Here is a 19,630-nt window from a genome sequence, read left to right as displayed (position 1 = left end):
CACGATTTTATAACAAGCACATTTCAGACTTGAACTGCAGATGTACAATTGATTCAGTGTAAACTTTGCCAAAGCAAATCCTCTGGTAAGATCAAAATGTGTGAGTTAGAGATGCAGGATGTGGTTGCTTAGTTACTAAGCAGGAGTCTACCTGAAAAGCACAGAGGGTATGGAGAGCACTTCAGAGTGTGGAGAAGGGTTTTGCCCTTTACTTTTGACTGACATTTCTGCTGAACGTTAAACATGGAACCAATTTTAATAAACAGTGACTCCAGTCTGGCAACCTCATTGCTACTGCAGCCAGTGGTATTGCAACCATCGGGGAAGATGGAATCACTGGGGAAAATTTAGACAAAAATTTAGACACAATTTAGTTTTAAGAGGCATTTAAGAGGCATTTTAGAGAGTGTAACTTGGATATTTTTCTCTCATATGCCATCCTCCTTGCCCTCAGAAATCACAGAGATTTCTTACCTGTTTTAATATTTTCAGTACATCCTTGGATTGTTTTTAATAAAATTTTTATAACTGTTTAAAATTTAAAAAACCTAAAAAGATTGTTAACCTGTAGTATTTAAAATTAGTTTTCCCTTGAATCTGATTCTTGAGAGAAACAGCATTTAACAAGATTCTGTGATGTTTCTGCAATTTGCCAAAATTTTTTCAAATATTTATAAGATATTTACACCACTGTCTTGAAAATAATCAAGAAGACAATGGATTATTTCCCTTTCAACTGTGCAACAGTAAGTTAGAATCAGAAATGTTTTCCATAATTTGAAGCCTTAATGGCCACAGGGAAAAATATTTTTAAATCAAATCTTTAATGGTTTTCATAATTGAAAGAGATGCTAACATATTGTTAGGAATGCACAAAGCTTTTGTTTTAGAATATATATAATTTTGACTATGAGTGAATCTTGGAAAACAGCATGATTTAATTTGCCATCACAGTCAAGTGATCTATATGAATGATATCAGACAATCTTATGACATATTTTTTATGCTTCTGCAGCTGTCATCTTTTTCCAATTTTCTTAGCTACAAAACAGATGTCAAATGTTTTGTTTGTAGAAGTTACCCTGGAATTCTTTTATCACTCACACCATTTATAGGCATTAGTGCACCTAAGGATGCAGTTAGTTAAGAAATCTCTGCATAAATCGCAAAAATACAGTAAGTATTATACAAAGCTACGCACAGTCATTTCTTTACAAATTTTGGAAAGTACAGAACATTTTTCTAGAGCTCGCATCTTAATGGCAGATTACTGTCACAGCTATGGCTACAGTCTGTGTAGAAATGTAGCGTGACCAAGAAAAAAACATAAATAATATGTAAAGCCTCCCCTACTGTGGCATTACTTGCCTATGCAATACCCATTTTTCATACCCTAAACTCAGATGCTGTTTTCCACACAGTCACTCTTTACCCATGTGGAAAAGCGTGGAAGGATCTCCAGCCATGACCTGGCTCTCTGCTGGCACGAGTACTGCAGGGATGCATCTGCAGCCCCTTGTTTCCTTCCTCACTGGGTGGGGAGGCACCGAGGGCCGGGAGCCAGGAGCATGGCACTCCAGCAGCTGAACACTGAGGGACCACGAAGGACCTTGCAGGTGAGCCTCTGCTTCTCTAGTGGGGTCAATATTCACAAGTCTTTCTTCTCTGATCTTTGGCTCACTCTCATGGGTTCTTTCATTTCAGTTTTAATTGGAGGCCTTGGTAAAGGGGCATATTCGCCCCACTTTTTCTGAAGAAATCTCTAAAACCCTCAACCATACCTTGCCATCCAAATTACTTTTTCCCCCTCTCTCTCCTATTTTGTCTTATGGCTTCCTTCAGCTGCCCTCCTTCATTAACAGTTCCTGGTTAATTAAGCAGGTTAATACAAGAAAATCATATCAAGATGAAACGTCCTTTCACACAGGTTGCTGAAGCCTGGTTGCGAATTAACAAGAACCTCCAGTAAGGGTTCTCTTGAGCAAATCCTATTAACAGCAGGCTACCATGGTCAGTCAAAACATTGAAACATTGCATTTAAACACACCAGAAGCCACTGACAAAATTTTATAGTGTTATTCCTTCTACATCACCTCCTTAAGTGGGTTAAAAGAGTACAAATGATGGCTGGAGCAATGTCGTATTTTAATAGGCAAAACACAAAGCAGCATCTACAGTTCTTACTTCAGGTGAGCAATTTAGCATAGTTTTAGAACTATATAAAAAAAAGTGGTTTCTTTTAAATGCTGTGATTAATTATTATTGAAATGCTAACTTTCTTTGGGCCAAATTCTACTTCAAAAATGAGCTTTAATCAAGAGTTACAGTGCTTAATGTTGCTCTGTGCAGGTTTGATTGATTCAGTTTTCTTCTTGCTCCTGCAAAAATGAATGCAATAAGACATGACTCTTAAATTAAAGAGAGGATTATCACCTTCAGGGAGGAGTCAAAGGATTTAGAAAGAATCTCAAATAAGGGATGGATGAACATAGTAATGACAAAGGAGTTAGCATTCACTGTCTGCTAGGTTGAAATAAATTAAGGCAATTTGAGCATGTATATGACAAAGCTTTTTCAGTTTCTTGAAACCAAATTTGTTAACTATTAACACATGCTAAAAACCCTTAACCCTTTGATAAAAGTTTGGGAAGTAAGATGTGCATGTTAAACCCAAAGTAATTTTTCATTATTAGTAATATTATTAAATGTGGTATTTCATCCTGTTTGTTTTTGTTGGGTAGGTAGTTGCTCATGTTCTGCCAGTTAATCCTGTTTGCCTGTTTTAATTATAAAGCACCTAATAACATAATGGCTGCTTCTAATAAATTAAAAATACATGGGTAAATAGAGAGGTGGTGTTGTCTAATAGGCACAATATCCAGGTTTGGTTAAAACCAGGAAAGTCTGCTTGAACTCTTAAAGTAGCTTCTGCAGCTTGACACAGATCTAGAAGACTTGCTCTCAGCTCTAGCAGAAATGCCTGAAGCATAAGGACCTGGGAACTTCTGTTCAAGGACAGAAATAATCAGCACACACAACATCCTATTTTTTTCTGTTCATCCCTTATAAATATTGTTCCTAATTCTACATGTGACAGTGGAAAACATTTTGCAGCCTTGTGAGGTTTTTACATTTTCAGCTTAGTGTGGTTTAACCACAAACTGTGTAGCTTGGAGAAGAACAACCCACTTGTGCATTTCTCCAAAAGCAGTGGTTCAAATGCCTCTGAAACAGAGAGGATAAAATGCCCAGGCTGTGGCCAGCTTCAGTGCTTGCCACATCGGTGGTGCTGCCAGTCACCCTGCAAAGCCAGTGCAATGCAGCTTTTAGTCACAGTGCTTACACTAACTTCTGATTTTCTGAAACAACTTGCCATGGGTTTTTAGTCAGGCCCTTGTAGTTCTCCTTTCCTTAGTGTACAGCAACTCTTAGAGGCTGGTTTAGCCAGTGTTTCCAAGTGAGGTCTCAGCCAAATTTGGATTGTTTCATGTATGAGCCCATTCAGAATCTGAGTTCTTTGAAAACCCTAGTCATCATTATCTAAGTGCAACTTTATCATTCTACAGCAGTAACCATTCTGGGGACCTCACCATGGGTGAAAATACTGAGCTGAGGAGAAAAGAGGGATCATGAGAAAATGTACTACAGTTACCCCTTATTAGTGAATGAATGCACACTCACGCATACTTCAGCTATCTGCTTTGATATCCAAATACAATAGAGCTATAGACTAGGCTCAGAATTTGACCTTCAGTATCTTTCTGCCAGGGCATTTACTCCTCAACTGGTTTCTTTAGTCTTTGGCTGTTTTTGTGTTAAGTAATGAAGAAGTCTGGTAACCCCTGCTGTGCCAGAGGAGATTGGCCCTGTACAGCAATCAGGGTGTAAGACTGACAAACTTGAGCCTGACATGTAGTGACATCTCCTGCCAATCCTTCTTCATCCACAGAACCCAAGCTTTACTAAGCTGCTTAATGATGGCACAATGTTTACTTCCTTTTCAATGTAGGTGTAGAAGGAATCTCAATAAAAATTATCCCCTTTTGGTCATGAAATATTATACGTTGTATAACACAGGTTGTACAGCTGAGAGCACAACAATTTGAGGACAGACAGAACTACCTCTGGAAAAACCATTTCAGGTGCTCTTCTGCACATTCCTATCTGCCTTTTATATTGCTGTTTATCTTTGTAATTATGAAGTACATCTTTCTGCATAGTGGTCATAGCTCAAATATTATTTGAAGGGAATGTCTCTTGACTGTCATTTTGCTCGCTCAAGCCTTTGGAGTTCTTGAAATGTAAAGATTTATGGATTTTCTTGCTCTGCTTGTCCCTTACCTATGCATGTACAGATGCATATCTCTATCTCAAACTGGCTGATTAAAGCAACTGGTGCAGAGGAATCCCCATCCTAGGAACAGTATCTTCTGCTATATCTGTGACTCCAGTCAACACATGTCTTTTGAGACCTGGAGGAAAAATACACAGTACAAACACAAAATCAAGGAGCAGGAAGTATTTTGATAAAAAATTTTGCTGACCTATGTTCCTTTACTACAGTAATGAAAGCCCATCCACCTATAGAACATGATACTACACCTTTGATTAGGGGAAATTATTTCAACAAACATAAGGCCCTGATGACTTTATTATCAATTATCATTCCCCTTTAATGGCAGGGTTAATATGAAGATGTATTTTGTGTGTCTCCGTAGGACTGGGCCAGATATCCAGAGTTTTAAAATAGAGAAAAGAACACTTCCCTTTTAGGTAACAATCTAAAACTCTTTTAACATTCCTGAATGGTTTATCCTCCCTGTGCTAAACAATTTTCAGGGTGTAAGTGCTTACCTTTGCTCGTGCCTTTTGGTAATATGCATTGACATATGCAGGAACACATGTGAAAAAGGCTTTGTCACCACACCTTAGCATTACAGGTAGTGTGTTTTATTGAGAGCCATGAAAAAAAAATAAAGGTAGAAAAAGTTGAGGCTTAAAGCAGAGGTCTTGCACTTGGCACAAAAGAAGCGGGCTTGTAATGCTCATAGTTTCTAGGGGAGCTCATGGCCCTAAGATGAGGTATGCCATAATGGGAAGTTCTCTGCCAAGTGAGGATCAAAGCTGAACATCACAGTCTTCACACAGGAACTTCAGATGAATTTGGGACCCAGTCTACTGAGTGCTTTGGAGACAACAGGCTTGGGCTGGAGTCAGCAGTGCAGGAAAACACCAAGAGAGTACTAGTCCTAGTCTGTGCCGTGAGAAGAAATGCTGCAGCCTTCTGCACTTGCTGGAATTTCCTAAGAGCTCATGACTTCTCACTCATGTGTGTGACATTGCTTTGGTCTAGACAAGAACTGACAGAAGCTTGTATAATGGGGAACAGGTCACCATCTGAGGCTGACTCCCATGACCATTAAATGACATTGTTTTTCCAGACAGTTATCATAAATAACATTTGCTGTTAGAATACATGACAAAAGCTCTACTACATTTTTTGCTCTGCTTTGAAAGAAATCCCCTTTTACAATTCCTGGTCAAATCTGGCTAAAAGATTCTGGAATGGGACTTTTGTGATCAGAATTTTCTGCTATGAAAAAAAAAAAAGAAAAAAAAAGTATCTTCTTTGTCAAAGGGGTTTAAAGTTGACACAATCCAAAGTAAAAACATCCACATAATCTAAAATGACCAAGAATATTTGTGCACTATAAAGTTTGATGACAAAAACCTTTCAGAAAAGTCATATTACCAGACAACAGTAATTCAAAAGTGATCACAGATTTTTTTTTCTTTTATTCTAGGTATCAGCATCTCCCATAAATAAACAAATATGTAACTTGCCAGATGAATGATCCAAATCCTTCATGTTCTGAAAATAGCAGTAACTAAATAAAGATTTTTTTTTAAAGAAAAGTACAATCTTTCACTGACCCTGTGAAATTTACCCTTCTGCTTCAGCTCTCACTTGCACCATCAGACTTCAGGTCACTGCCCTTTTGGGTGTGCTATCAAATGTGCTTATTGTGATCAGTGCTCTCAGTGAAATGATCTAATTTAGTCCTCAAATGGTGCAAGCAACTGAGCTGGTGCAGAGGAGAAGGAACTAACCTCTAAGGAAGGGATGACTACAAGCCCTGTGCACTGTGTAACATGCTAGACCAGTGCACAATTAACATTAGTATTTAGTGGAATTCCCCCTCCTCCTGTATTAATTAATTAGTGACAGGGACTCTCCCAGCTGCTGGCCCCTGGTCATCAGCGCACCTCATTTGCTGAAAGGCTGGCCTGAGGGTTTGGCCCATGGTGACTAATGCTATTCCAAGGAATTTAGCAGCTAGCACAATCAAGGCCCTCTTCCCAGTAGATACTGTGCTTAAGGAGTTAAAGTGGTTGAACACAATAGGCATGGACTAAACTCCATCTCCTCCAGCCCAACAGGCTGAGAATGGTCCTGGATGGTATTCCTTCATGAGGATGTCTGCCTACATACTTGTTCATCCATCTGGCCCATACCATATGATCTTTAAAGACAAAATCATTACCCACTGTCCCTCTGCAAACTGTCTTTAATCACTCTGGAGGCCTTCAGGAGTACTAACAGAACTGTAGAATCGCGGAATAGTTTAAGATGGAAGAGACCTTTAAAGGTCTTCTAGTCTAACCCCCTGCAATGAGACAGGACATCTTCAACTAAATCAAGTTGCCCAAAGCCCCATCCAACTTGACCTTGAATATTTCCAATGATAGGGCTTCTGCTTCCTCTCTGAACAACCTGTTCCTATGTTTCAACACCTTAAGTGTAAAAAATGTCTTCCTTAAATCTAGTCTAAATATACCCTATTTTAGTTTAAGGTCTTGACCTCTTGTCCTATGCAACAAGCCTAAATTGTTTGTCCCCATATTTATTGTAGGCCCTCTTTAAGTACTGAAAGGCTGTAATAAGATCTTACTGAAGCTTTGTCTTCTCCAGGCAGACAACCCCAACTTTCTCATAATTTCTTCATAGGAGAGGTGCTCCAGCCAACTGATCATCTTGGTGGCCCTCCTTTGGACCTATTCCAACAGGTCCCTGTCCTCCCTGTGCTGGGAACCCCAGAGCTGGACACAGCACTCCTGGTGGGGTCTCACCAGAGCAGAGCAGAGGGGCAGAATCCCCTCCCTTCCCTGCTGCCCACACTGCTCTGGATGCAGCCCAGGACACAGCTGGGTTTCTGGGCTGTGCGTGTGCATTGCCAAGTCATGTCCAGCCTCTCATTCACCAGCACCCACAGTCCTGCTCTGCAGGGTTGCTCTCAAGCCCTTCTCCCCCCAGGCTGTATTGATCCCAGGGTTGCCATGACCCAGGTGTAGGACTCAGAGCAAGGGGCTGAGGGCCCTTGCTAGCACTCTGTCCCTTTAACCTTGGTGTCATGCACAGCTTGTCACAGGAAAGCCTGGCATTATCCCACTCTCCCTTCAAGTCTGGTTTAAAGCTCTGTTGACAAACCCTGCTAACCTCTGAGCAAAGACCCCCCCCCACCCTTTAATTATGGGGAAAAAAATTTAAGGTTTAAATTTGGCCACTCTTCAACATCAGACTGAATTTGACCCAGAGCCACCAAACGCCATTGAAAGGAAAGCTGCAAAATAACCCGTTCTGAGGCTGGAAGAAAATTTCTGGGCAATGTTTCTGAATCCTTTTGCTGTAGTACTGTCATCTTTGTCAGCTAATACTTCTTTTAGCAATGAAACCACTTTGATTTGAGTAGAACTCAGAACTTCTCTGCTTTCTTAGAAAAACAAAATTATGCTGATTTGTATCTTTTCCTTGTGCAGGCTGCATTTGTTTGCACACAAGATGTGAATAATGAAGGAGTCTACAAAATTCAGCTGGCGAAATTCTATCAGGGTTTGCAAGAAACAAAACAAACACAAAAACAGCCCATCAAGTAAAAATGGCTGATAGATGCAAAAGGCAACACAGATGGAGGTAATGGAGTTTCAAAAGAGGAATTAGAGAAGATCTGAATGGAAGCTCGTAAATCTGCAGCAATTCAGCTTTGCCAAGAATTGCAGTGGGAAATCCTCATTATGGGAGATATTTCCATTCTGTACTCACCGATGAGAGCTTTGCAAGGGCAACCACAGGGAAAGCAGGAGACCCAGCCATCAGCATTCCTGAGCCCTGCCAGCCTGCACTGCTGACTCACAAGGCAGCCTTGAGTGAGTCACTCATTGCCAGATGCTTCCACCTGACCTTGTCAAGGTGCTGCAAACAAGGAAACAAAATAGACTCACCTTTGGCAACTCTGGCAAACAAGTTTTATCATGTTGTATTCCAGCTTCCCCCACACCACCAGTAAGCAGTGTGGCCAAGGAAGAGGCCGGGCCAAGCCATTTCTGGGACTGGGAGCCATTTCCCTGGCGTGGCAGACACATAAAGGAGTTGTTTGAAACAGAGGAAGACTTGACTGTTGCAAAGGAAACATGACAACTGGTAGAATGTTCTTTCTACACAGAAAGTGGAGAACCTGGCATGGGCAGCAGAGAAGCCAGTGCCTCAGCAGATCCTGTGGAAAAGATCAGTGAACAAGGAGATGCAGAGTCCCAGGGAGGGAGCCACATAAACATCTGAAATATCCTCCTACCATACAAGCTCAGCTGAAGGGCTTAGATAGAGGCTTAAATCTTCCAGCAAATGGGAAAAATATCACTGCTTCTAACAGTGGGCTAGTGCGTCCTGGAGGGCTACAAAATCTGGGGATTTTTCTCTTTTATTCCACCAGTTTCTCACCAGAGGGCATGCCACATTGCTAGTCTGGGAAGGACAGTCCTTGGTGTGACAATCTGTCTCAAGGCAACTGCTGTGAGGTGCTCTTTCTCTTCTATGGGATCAGACGTGGGCAGCCTGATCTATGTTAGAAAAAAGTTTTGTCATCCAAACTTTCTGAAATAATTCCCTTGTGACTGAAATTTCCTGAGGGTTTTTCTCTGTAGTGCCCCTCTGTAATATCTCTTGTACCACCACCTCCAACCCCAAACACTGGGCTGGACTAACATGATTTGCAAAGCCTAAAAAAAGAGCTGAGACCTGAGTGGTGCATGGTCAGACCTGCAACCTCAGGGGAAAAGGAGTCATAATCACCATTATCCTTGCCTAAGCTTCATCTCCTCTTGCCTCCCAGCACTGGCTCTGGATCAAACTTCCCTGTTTCGTGACAGGAGACAATGTCATTAATCACATTGCTGCATCCAGTATTTATACATAGAAAAATCAAGCTGTGTTCCAGGTTATTGAAAATCCCTCCTGCGTGCCAGCAGAGGGTTAGTTTTAGGCTGCAGCTGCCCAGATACCATTACTGGTAAGGACCCTTACTATAGGGTCCTTACTATAGGGGGAGTTTCTTGCGGGTGGGGGAGGGGGAGACAGGAGAGGCTGCCCTGCAGAGCTGTAACCTGGGGTTTAGAGTTAGCCCACATCTCCTACAGAGCAGTATAGAAGTGCCATTAAAGTCAGTGCAGGAGCTCTCACTGCAGTAGGCAGCTTAGACACAAATACAGGCAACAAGCTGTGTCCTGAGTGCTCCTCTCCACTTGCCCATCTTCCGCCCCCCCCAGGCTCTGGGAGGACTGTGAAATGCAGGAGGGTTTGGGATGGGTCTCAGCTCTGTTGGGCTGGTGAAGGTAAACTGATGTGAGTGATATGGTCCCTGTTTTCTGTTACTGTGACCGTTCCGTGACACCTGAAAGCTTCAGGAAGTGATTCATACAAACGCATTTGCAGCAGGTTGGGTGCACTAAGGAAGCTGTAGGAAGAGGTGTCAAGAAATCATCACAGGTATGGGTAAACCCAGCTGTGTGCCACCAACAACACAGAAAGCTGTCCTGAGCTGTTGGTACTGACCCAACAAGACAGACTGTGTTGTAGTAGGTGCACCAGGCTTAGATCCTCCCCAGCACTCCAGCAGTCACCCAGGTGAGGCATGGATGTCCCTCTCTGTGAGGTCTCACTCTGACACCACAAATTATTCCAGGTAGCAAGCCTTTATTCAGAGAGGCAGAACCTCCATGCAATGAGTGCCTCTCTTGTTTCTGCTCTGTGACTCTGTTAGAAAACCAGGCTAGTGAAATACTCTTACCAATTTTAATCCCTGGATAGCACAGTGAAGCCTTATGTCCTTTGTGCTGCTTCCAGCTACAGCACTAGCTTTGCTAAATATAATAAGTGTTAGAATTTTTGTACTCTTTTGGTAGAAACAGAGAAAAAGAATACTTATGGTGGACCTGACCCATTTGAGCTAGTGAAACACTGAAAACTCCCAGTTGTCTTTGAATAGAAACATTTCAAAGTATTACCTAAATATTTTGGAACAATATTCAAACTATGTTTTCTTTGTGAGATATTTTGTTTGATGTTTGCAAAATATTTGATGTCTGCAAGCTATTGGATTTGACTCTCAGCTCATGTTGAGCAGTAAGCAACATGCTTTTTGGCTACAGGACTAAAGCTTTCCTCCTGACAGCTGGTGACTTGCACACCATTGTCTTTCTTTCTTTGCATTTCTTCAGGTAATTTATGCTAAATTAATGAAGCATTTGCAGAATAGCTTCTAATCACCAATAGAAAAACCATTATGCTATCTCAGAAGTTGCAGTTAATGAAATGATGTGGTTTTACTTGCAGTACACCTAAATGTTTTATTTGCTCCTTGAGAAGAGCTATAAGCTCTTTTTCTGAAATAAGCTCATTTTCAAATTTTATCTTTCTGGAACTATCAATGGGCATATTTTCTGTCACAGCCAGGGCTGCATATATTATGTGACCAGCTGTCTTGTTAAATTCCTTTGAGCAAATCATCATTTAGTATGGCAGGTGCAAATTCTTCTGCAGCCAGTGGGTGTAGCAAGTACATATCCAAGACCTGCATTTTTCCTGTTGAATCAAACTGCTGAGATCGTCAGAGGTCCAAATGGGATGGGGGAAAAAATGGGAGCCATGAATTGTGGTACCACTAACAGGCTGGGGTGCTGGAAGGATATAGACACATGTGCTTTTGGGACACATAACCACTTTCCAGTGATGAGAAAATCTGGGGAAAGTGGTGACATTTGAGAGGCTGGGAAAGAGATTTAGCAACTGGAGTGGGAGAGCATGACTGTACCCACTGTCAGAGTTTCAGTGCACCAAAGCCAGGATGCCTCACCCCATAATGACACAGCTAAATGGAAAGATTTTGTTTCTTTTGTGTCTCCACCCAGTTAGATAAAGATATGGCTAATGAAAGCCAGGTCACACCTGTCTACTGGCACCTTTTCCTCTCTCATTACATGTGTAACCTTCACAGATAGATTTATCTCGGCATAGAGATAAAGGGAGTTCTTTTTGTTTGTTTTCTGTTTTCTCTTTAATTTTAGAGGAAGTGTTTCATACCTGAAAGGTACAGATTACAGTTGCTTTTGCTTTCTCTAAACTTAACTTCGGTGGAAAAATGGGTGCTGCTGAATCTGTTGTTTTTGATCCACTAGAGAATAAATATGTAAATAAAAAGTTGGGGCTGCACAGATTATAGTCCTCTGACAAGAGCTGATTAAAAGCCACAAAGTAAAACCAAGGATATCTTAAGCAATTTCATTAAATGAAAAATATTTATGTTTCTGGCTTTAATATTTTCACATATCTTTTTATCTTTTTGCATATTATGATTTAAGGGAATTTTAATTCACCTCAAAGTACTTGTTAATTCAATAAACACTTCACTGTCTAGTATAGCTGGTTCTAGACCTGCATCTTTTATCAATACCTTCTCTGAGGAAATCCTATTTATTTCTAACAGACAACCCAAATCAGGATTACAGAGTTTAACCTACAATGAATTAGGAATGCAGACATGGCTCAGCTGAGAAAGCACAGGTTTCAGTTAATCGTGGAATTATCTGTCCTGAAGCAAAAACCCTCCTTGAATGTACTGTTCAGACAAGAGAATATTTTTTCAGCTTCAAGCCTACAGCAGAATAATAAAAGTCCTGGTGTTGAAACTACAGGTGCTTCATGCAACACTGAGTAAATTACTCCAGAGTGAGTTTGGCTGGGGAGAAGTGACAGTCTTTTATTCATTGCACAAGCACCTCAGTCAGTCTGTCTGCTCAGGTTTCTGGAAACCTCTGTGGTCTGATTCACTATTTCCTTACTGTTTGTTTTGGGGCTGGGAGTAACTATGCAAACATGACGTTGATGCAATGTTGTAGGGAGTATCTAGGCTAATCCCTGCATTCAACTTCTCAACATGTTTGTTGGGAGCAAGGGGTTGGATTCCTTACTGTCTTATCTCCTGTGCTAAGCCTATGGAGATATAGGCACCCACAGTTTTTACACTTATTTTCTAACTAAATCACCATGTGAAAGCCAGTGAAAGAGAGAACTTCTAGTGCACAGTGAAATGTTCTGACAGTTGACATAAGGACATAGCTAGCACAAAAAATGTATTTTCACACAGCTTCTAAGAAATCAGTGTTGTCTTCAAAGTCATCTGAGGTAGGCTAACATCTTGATCTTGGTTTTGGTACTGATGGCTTGCTGCTTTCAGGAAAGAATTAGAATTTGCTTCCCTCCAGATTTGTTTACTGTCCAAAGATATCGTATTTCTAGCAGGCCCTGTCTGGTGACTCAGAGTTGAGCTGGAGGGCTGGTAGTGGGGCCAGAAACACACTTCTAGAGACCCGTGCCACTTTTTAACGTGCATTCCAGGCAGCATCCATCTCAAGTAACAGTACCTGTGAGAAACATCTGACCTGTTTTAGAAGTCTACCTTTTGAAGAAAGGTAGGAAAGCTGCTTCCATAGGTCAGCTGTGAAGGGATCCATTCAGCACCCTCAGATGTGGAAGCCTGCAGCCACTTTGGCTAGCAGACATCCTACCCTTTGCTGCTGAGGAAGAAGCAGGATTTGATACAAGAAGTACATTATTTACAGTAGCAGAAAATATGAAGGAAGAAAAAAAACAACAAACCTTTCAGACCTGCTTTCCAGTTCCTGATTCTCCAGGGAGTGTTGTGTTAGTTTTGGAGACATTTATGAGGGAGGATTTAAAGTTTCCTTTAAGGACTGCAGAGTTTCTGAAGGTGGGGTGGATGGTCTTTGTAAGTCTTTTTAGGAAAGAAAAGCTTGACTTGTATCTCTCTGCAGACAGTGCCACTTTCAGTTGCAAAGCAGTGGTATGGAGACCAGAAAAGTTTCCTGTTTAATCTCCCAGCCAAAACTACAAACACATGAATAGTTCTCTAGAAAAACACAGCTAAAAGATTGCATTTCCTGGCACTGGCTAAGGAACATCAAATTGTAGGTGTCTGTGCTTTGATACTGTAAAATGTACATGGCCTGCAGACAGGCAGGACAGAAGTCCGTGGGACTCGGGATGCATCCGAGGGTGCTGAGAGAGACAGCTATGGCTTCCTGCCATCTTTGGAAGGCTGCGGTCATTGGGGAAGGCCTCCAAGAGGCCTTGCAAATGTCAGCCTGAAGTGTGAGAAAGGATCCAAGGAACTGCAGGCTGATTGGCCTAACCTGGAAAGATTATGAACATATCTCATCTCCTGGAAGCTGTGACTGGACACATGAGGAACCGACAGATAAGTGGGAGCGGCCAGCATGGGCTTAGCAAGGACAAGTCCTGCCTGCCCACCCTGCCTGCCTTCTGTGCTGCAGTGGCAGACAGTGAACAAGGGGAGAGCAATGCTCATTATGAAGATGTTAAGCAGCACCGGCCCCAGCACTGACCTCTGAGGGAGGCCACTAGCAGCCAGCTGCCAGTGGAACTCTGCACCTCTGACCACAAGTCTTTAAGTGCAGCAATGCAGCCAGATTTCCACCCACCATGCACTCTGCTCATTTGTTTCAGCAGTTTGGCTCTAGGGATACTACAAGGTCAAGATCAAATCAAGAGGCAGCTGGCAGAGGTTGCAACAATCCTAATCAGATAAAAAGAAAACCAAACCTCACAGAGGGATGGCAGGGGGGGATGGACTGATTCTTATTCAGGAACCCCTGTCCTTGAAGTTGCTGATAACACAGCTATCCAAGGCCCTGAGCAACATGTTCTGAGAGAGCCACATTCCAGTGAAGGGGTGGCCCAGATGGATGGAAGGCACCCAGACAGGTCCTTTCCAAACTGAATTATTCTATGATCTACACTGTATTGTAGCATGTGTTTATACGTAGGTGTGCAGGAGACTTCCAGCACCATGTCTGGCCTTGTGTGGGAGGCTGTTCTGTACCTTAATTCAAAACAGTTGTGTCTGGCTTTCTCCAAGAGAAGAGACAACCTTCTGGGAGCTCATGTTTTTGTTTCTACTTCTGTTAGGAAGATGTCAGAATTGTGAAAGTTACCACTGTGTGCAAGACTAATTACTGCCTCTTTGAGAAAAGGGATATGGGGCTGTGTTGCCTTCTTACAAGGTCAGGTGTACAAGCTGTCTGGGCAATGGGAGGAGGTCTGTGCTCTCCCACAGAGGAAGAGCTGAAGAACAAAGCTGTCAGCCTACTGCTTATCATCCCCAATACACAACTCTGTTTTATGTGTGAATTGGTATTTGCTCTACGCCTGACCCTGCTCTAAAATTAAAGATAATAATATTTCAATATGTTCTTGCCATGCAGAGACAGCTAAAGAGAATTAACAGCAAGGATAGACCCAAGGGAACAGCAGTGAGGGGTAGTATGTACTTTCTCTGTCCTCCAGACAGGAGTCAGAATAACCTTTAAGGGCTCAACCAACAAATATTTTTCTGACATCATCAGTGTTTAATCTAAACAACTCATGTTGATATTACCTCCAATATCATGATAGAGATAATGCCTGTGAATGGATAGGAAGGCTCCACATTGTGGGGCTACATCCATGTACACTTTATCTCATCTCTGATGACATAAGCACTCCAGTCTGTGCTCATTCTGGATCTCAGAGGTACATCTACTAGGGCGCTTCTGACCCATTTTGCAGCAAATCCACCTGCACTGAGATTCCCTCTGTGGTCAGAGGAGAGGTATAGGTGTTTGCAGGGAGTAATTTCTGTCTTTTGATAGCGGATCTTCAGAACAGATTATACAACTTCCAGCTACTGAAAAGGAAGGGTGGCAGGCTCAAATGCAGATATCTTAATTGTGAACATCAAAAGTGCAGATTCATCTCACCCTGATTTCAGGGTGTTAGAGTACTTGCCCTGACTAGCCTCCCACAGGACCCCCAGACATGTACCCTGTGCCTCCTGTGTGTGAGCTCAGGCCCTGGTGCCCAGCCCTTGCCCCAGCTATGTTGTAGTCGTACCTGTGCCCTCTGCCCCATCCCCTGCTTATCCAGACTCACTCCCTGGACTCCTCACATTGACTTCACACCAGACTCCTTGCTTGCTGCTTTCCTCTGAAGGGCTTGATCCAATCACCTCAGCTCTGATGCAATTTGGTGTTGGTTATCTCGCTTAGTACGGGAGGTAATATATAACAGCAGTCTCCCAGAGGTCTGGCACCAGCCCCCCAGGATTTCACAACAACCCAGAGGAGTCTGAAAAGGTGTCAGACATCAATGGGCAGGCAGCTGGACTGCACCTCAGGTGTCCAAAGCCCAGGTGTCAGTGTCGGCCTGAAAGCAAGGTGTCTAAGCTCTTGTTCAGGCAGTAAGGATCTAGACCATATAGTTAGTTGAGTCTGGAGAACAATTTGGCTCACCAAATGTTGGGACCAACCTCTGGAAGAAAGTAGCTTGCTAGCCTCGACCAACTGTATGGGCTTGGTCTTCCTTGTCTACCATTGGAGTTTAAACTGCATCTCACTATAATTTAGGCAAGCTAAATCCCACCCATGGTGACTAAAAGGAGAAGAAATAAATACATTTATGAGAAAAATATTAAAATGATCAGTCTTTGTGTTAAAAATTATGATTTTCATCTGAAAGGTATAGCAAGGCAAAAGCTTTCTGGATATTTAAAGTTCAGTCACTGTGTCTGTACATGCAATCACATACTCCAAGATTATTACATACACTCTCACAAAACACATCCTTTGTTTACAGTCATATGGATTTACAAACACTCCCTGGAAGAACAGGGACACACTCATTGTATACAATATATTTTTTGCTTCTGTAAACTGTTAATGTGGAATTATAAATAATAATTTGGGATATTTCCCATATGGTTTTCTGCATTCTGTGATTCTCTCTCTCCAAGTAAATGAAAATATTGGTAGTGTAAAATAATGATCTGTTTTTGCCCAGTCTCCTCCGCTCAGTTTTACAGTATTGTTATATTCTCCTCTGTTGCCATAGAAATGATTGATATGTCCAACCATCACATTCTTGCCATACCCTTGCCTCTACATATGATGTATTTTGCCCTTTAAACCAGATTCTTGGTTGGCTTTTTGATATTTTGGGTAATGCTCTGCAGAGACAATAACAATGAAACACATAAACAAAAGAAAGAAAGGAAAAAAGAAAACTTTGGCTTTGAGAAGACTGAAACTAATTCAAAATACAGTTACCTGTAGTAATACTGTGAATATCCATGATTTTACTGTAAACCTTTGGCATTTGTTGTTCTTATTAACTCCTAGCTCTGGCAAGCAATGACTTTGTGAGATTCTTAGCATCTTCTCATGCAAAACAAGTATTTGCAGTGTTTAAAGCTTCCTAGCTATGGAACGTTAAACACAAAAGAAATTTAAAGATCTGCCTTTTGAGGGGCCTGCTGATTGTAGGGGGAATGCATTATGATTTTTGCAGATTTGGGTTTCCCTCTCAAGAAAGCAGAAGAAAAAAAGAACTAGTCTAGCACGGTGACATGATGCAAAGAATAGCAGTCAGAACGATTAATTTAATTTTGTTCACATGTTTCAGAACTTACTAATGCAAGCTGGCTACTTCCAGACTCAGATGTCCATTCCACAGCACTTTATGACTCTAGGAAATACCCTGGGGCTGTCTGGACTTCCTTTTCACGGACTTCCACTTCTCCCCAGCAGTGCCTGGGGCACCAGACATGCTCCCCCTTCCCTACTTTTGGACTTCGCTCCCCCTCCCCACTCCTTTGCTCAGAGCCCCACGGAGGTCCTACACATTCCCCGAACATCCTCTGCGCAGGAGAGAGAGCTTTCTGTTCATGCACGGCACTTGCAGCACCAGTGCTCTCAGCCCGGAGCACAGGAAACCAAGGCCAGCCGGGTTTTAGGAGCGGGGGCTGCATGGCTCTGCACGGCTCTGCATGGCTGCTAGCTCCTGCTGAGGTGCTCAGCATTTGCTCCGCGCCCCAAAGGATGGCACCGCCAGCAGCACAAAGGGCTTGCGGGGCCACCGCGGCAAAGCGGGCTCGCACCTCTCAGCTGCCGCCGAATCGCCTTCCCCATCGCCTGCCTTTTTTGGGGATTTCACATCCCGAAGCTGCCTGTAATACCGGTTTCTGTGAAGCGCCACTAGGTGGCCCGAGAATGAACCTCTGCAGGCAGCAGCTTTCAGTGGGATGTGCGTGTGTGGGGGGCAGGAATTTGGGAATTATCCTTGGGCGGTGCGCACCACCCTCATCGCTTCTGTGATTTTTAGATCTTGGTTGCAGATGCTGGAGGAGGGAAAGGGGCATCCCAGCAAACCCTCTGAAATGGAAACGAGCTCGTTCTTATTTCTCACGTGAAATGAAACACAAAGTTTTTCTCTTGAGAATTGGGATTGGTGATAGCCTGGAGCCTACTAGTACACCCCGGAATACCAGCCCCGCCGCCGCCCCAAATAAAAACGTGTATTGTTCTTCTCTTTTAAACTTTTTCAAAGGCAATTGTTACCATCATCAGGGGCTTATTTTGACACATAGGTTAGCTTTGAGAACTCACCATGGATGAGACATACTAGAGGAGAAAAGGGCTTTCACATGCCCAGCCGATGACAAGGGTGATCCACAGGCATCGGCTTTACGTCTGTCACCCTCCTAATCTCTTTCTCAGAGGAGCCCTGAAGTAATTGATTACTCCCCATTTCTCACTTCCCTCCATACCAAACCTCTGTGTTTTCTGCCCATTCTTGCTCACTCTCATTCCAGGGTGTCCCTCTGCCTCACTGACGCCTATCGGGGCATCAGACCCGCGGTTTGGCAGACACCCCCTGTGGCGAGCAGGGACATCTCCCACCTGCCTCCCACCCGGAGCTGCCCCAGACGCTTGGGGCGGTGTGAGAGGATGCTGCGGGCAAGAGCCGGGAGGTGGGATGTAGGACCCAGCGCTGCCTGGAAAACCTCGCCCTGCTCCCTGGGGAGGCCAGGGCTGAGTTTGTCAGGGTGTCAACAGCTCAAAGGCAAGGAGGAGGAGGAGGGGGAAAGAGGAGATAGAGATATCGTTGAGCAAGAAGGTGCAAGTGGGTGCCATCAGCCGGTTGTTTGAACTATAAACAACTGCAGAGATGCTGGGAGCTGTAGCTATGCTAAACAGTTGGCCCATCCACCTCCTGAGTTGTTCCCATTCCACCTTCTCTCATCCACAGTCAACAGGGTTTTGGCCAGCAGTGCTTTCCCTGACACTTTGGATTTTATTGGAAAGCAACTCCATCCTATGACATGCAGGCAGACGAGCACAGCAATGCTGGCCAAGTCAAGCATGTGGTCTCACAGACCCTGACAGCAAGTCAAATATATCCCCCCACACCCTTATGTGCTGTAAAAATTCCTCTTTTAGGGCCAGAGACAGAAAAGGTGAGCAACACCAAAGTGCTCACCCGGCTCCTTGGGGGTACAGAGTGAGGAAGTTTCATCTGGCTTCTGCACAGCAGCTACCAGAGCTCCTGCTAACCATCGACAAATTAGAGGCTTGTTTTAAAGTGTAAAAATACACTTATTCTCAACTTTGTTTTTATTGAGAGAAAAGGGATAAAAAGCTAATTCATAAGCCCCACCTAAAGCCTCTTCCCCAGTGTTGGCTCTGCCTCATCCTCCCTCCCCACGAACATTACCTGCCTTCCCCCCAGAGGGCTCCTCCTGCCTTCCTCGTTTTTAGGGTGGAGGCTAATAAGCTCCCCAGCCCTGGTAAGTCAGTATTAATTAACCTGCAGATCCCTGCAGGCTTCCAACACCTGCTAACTGAGAGAATGCAGCCAGGCTCTCACGGTGGTGTTTTTTGTTTTTTTTTTTTTTTTTTTTTTCCACACAGCAAGCTTTACCACCTGGAATAAGGGAAGGTTATAAGATCTCACTTTGCCTGGCTGAGGGGAAAAAAAAAGGGGGGGGAATAATATTTTGTAGGTCTGTTTTCTTTGTTTTCTTCCGTTTTTTCACTCTTTTTTTTTCTTCCCTTTTTTCCTTTTAATTTAGACCAGCAACCTCTTTTGCATGGGAGGGGCATCTGCAAGGAAGCAGCTGTGCTGCATGCCATTACCACCTTTCTGAGGCTGGGGGAGGCACTTTTAGCTGAGTTCTGCTCCTCTGCTAATGGGCACCCCTCTCTGCTGGCTGGTGGCTGCCATCTGTGGCAAACGTTGTAGAGCATGTAGTCAATCACTGTGGGATGCAGTTATGTGGTGCAACAGCTCTCTAGGGACTGATTTAGGGCCACTACAGTAAGGCCAGTTGGAGCTAATTGGATTTTTTTCTCCCCCCCCCAGCCTGGGTCTCCAGATGTGACAGGG

This window comes from Onychostruthus taczanowskii, unplaced genomic scaffold (genome assembly GCF_017590055.1).
Source record: "Onychostruthus taczanowskii isolate IOZ18803 unplaced genomic scaffold, ASM1759005v1 scaffold58, whole genome shotgun sequence".
Lineage (NCBI taxonomy): Eukaryota > Metazoa > Chordata > Aves > Passeriformes > Passeridae > Onychostruthus > Onychostruthus taczanowskii.
The sequence above is the reverse complement of the archived record's forward strand: the minus strand, read 5'-3'. Positions refer to the sequence as shown.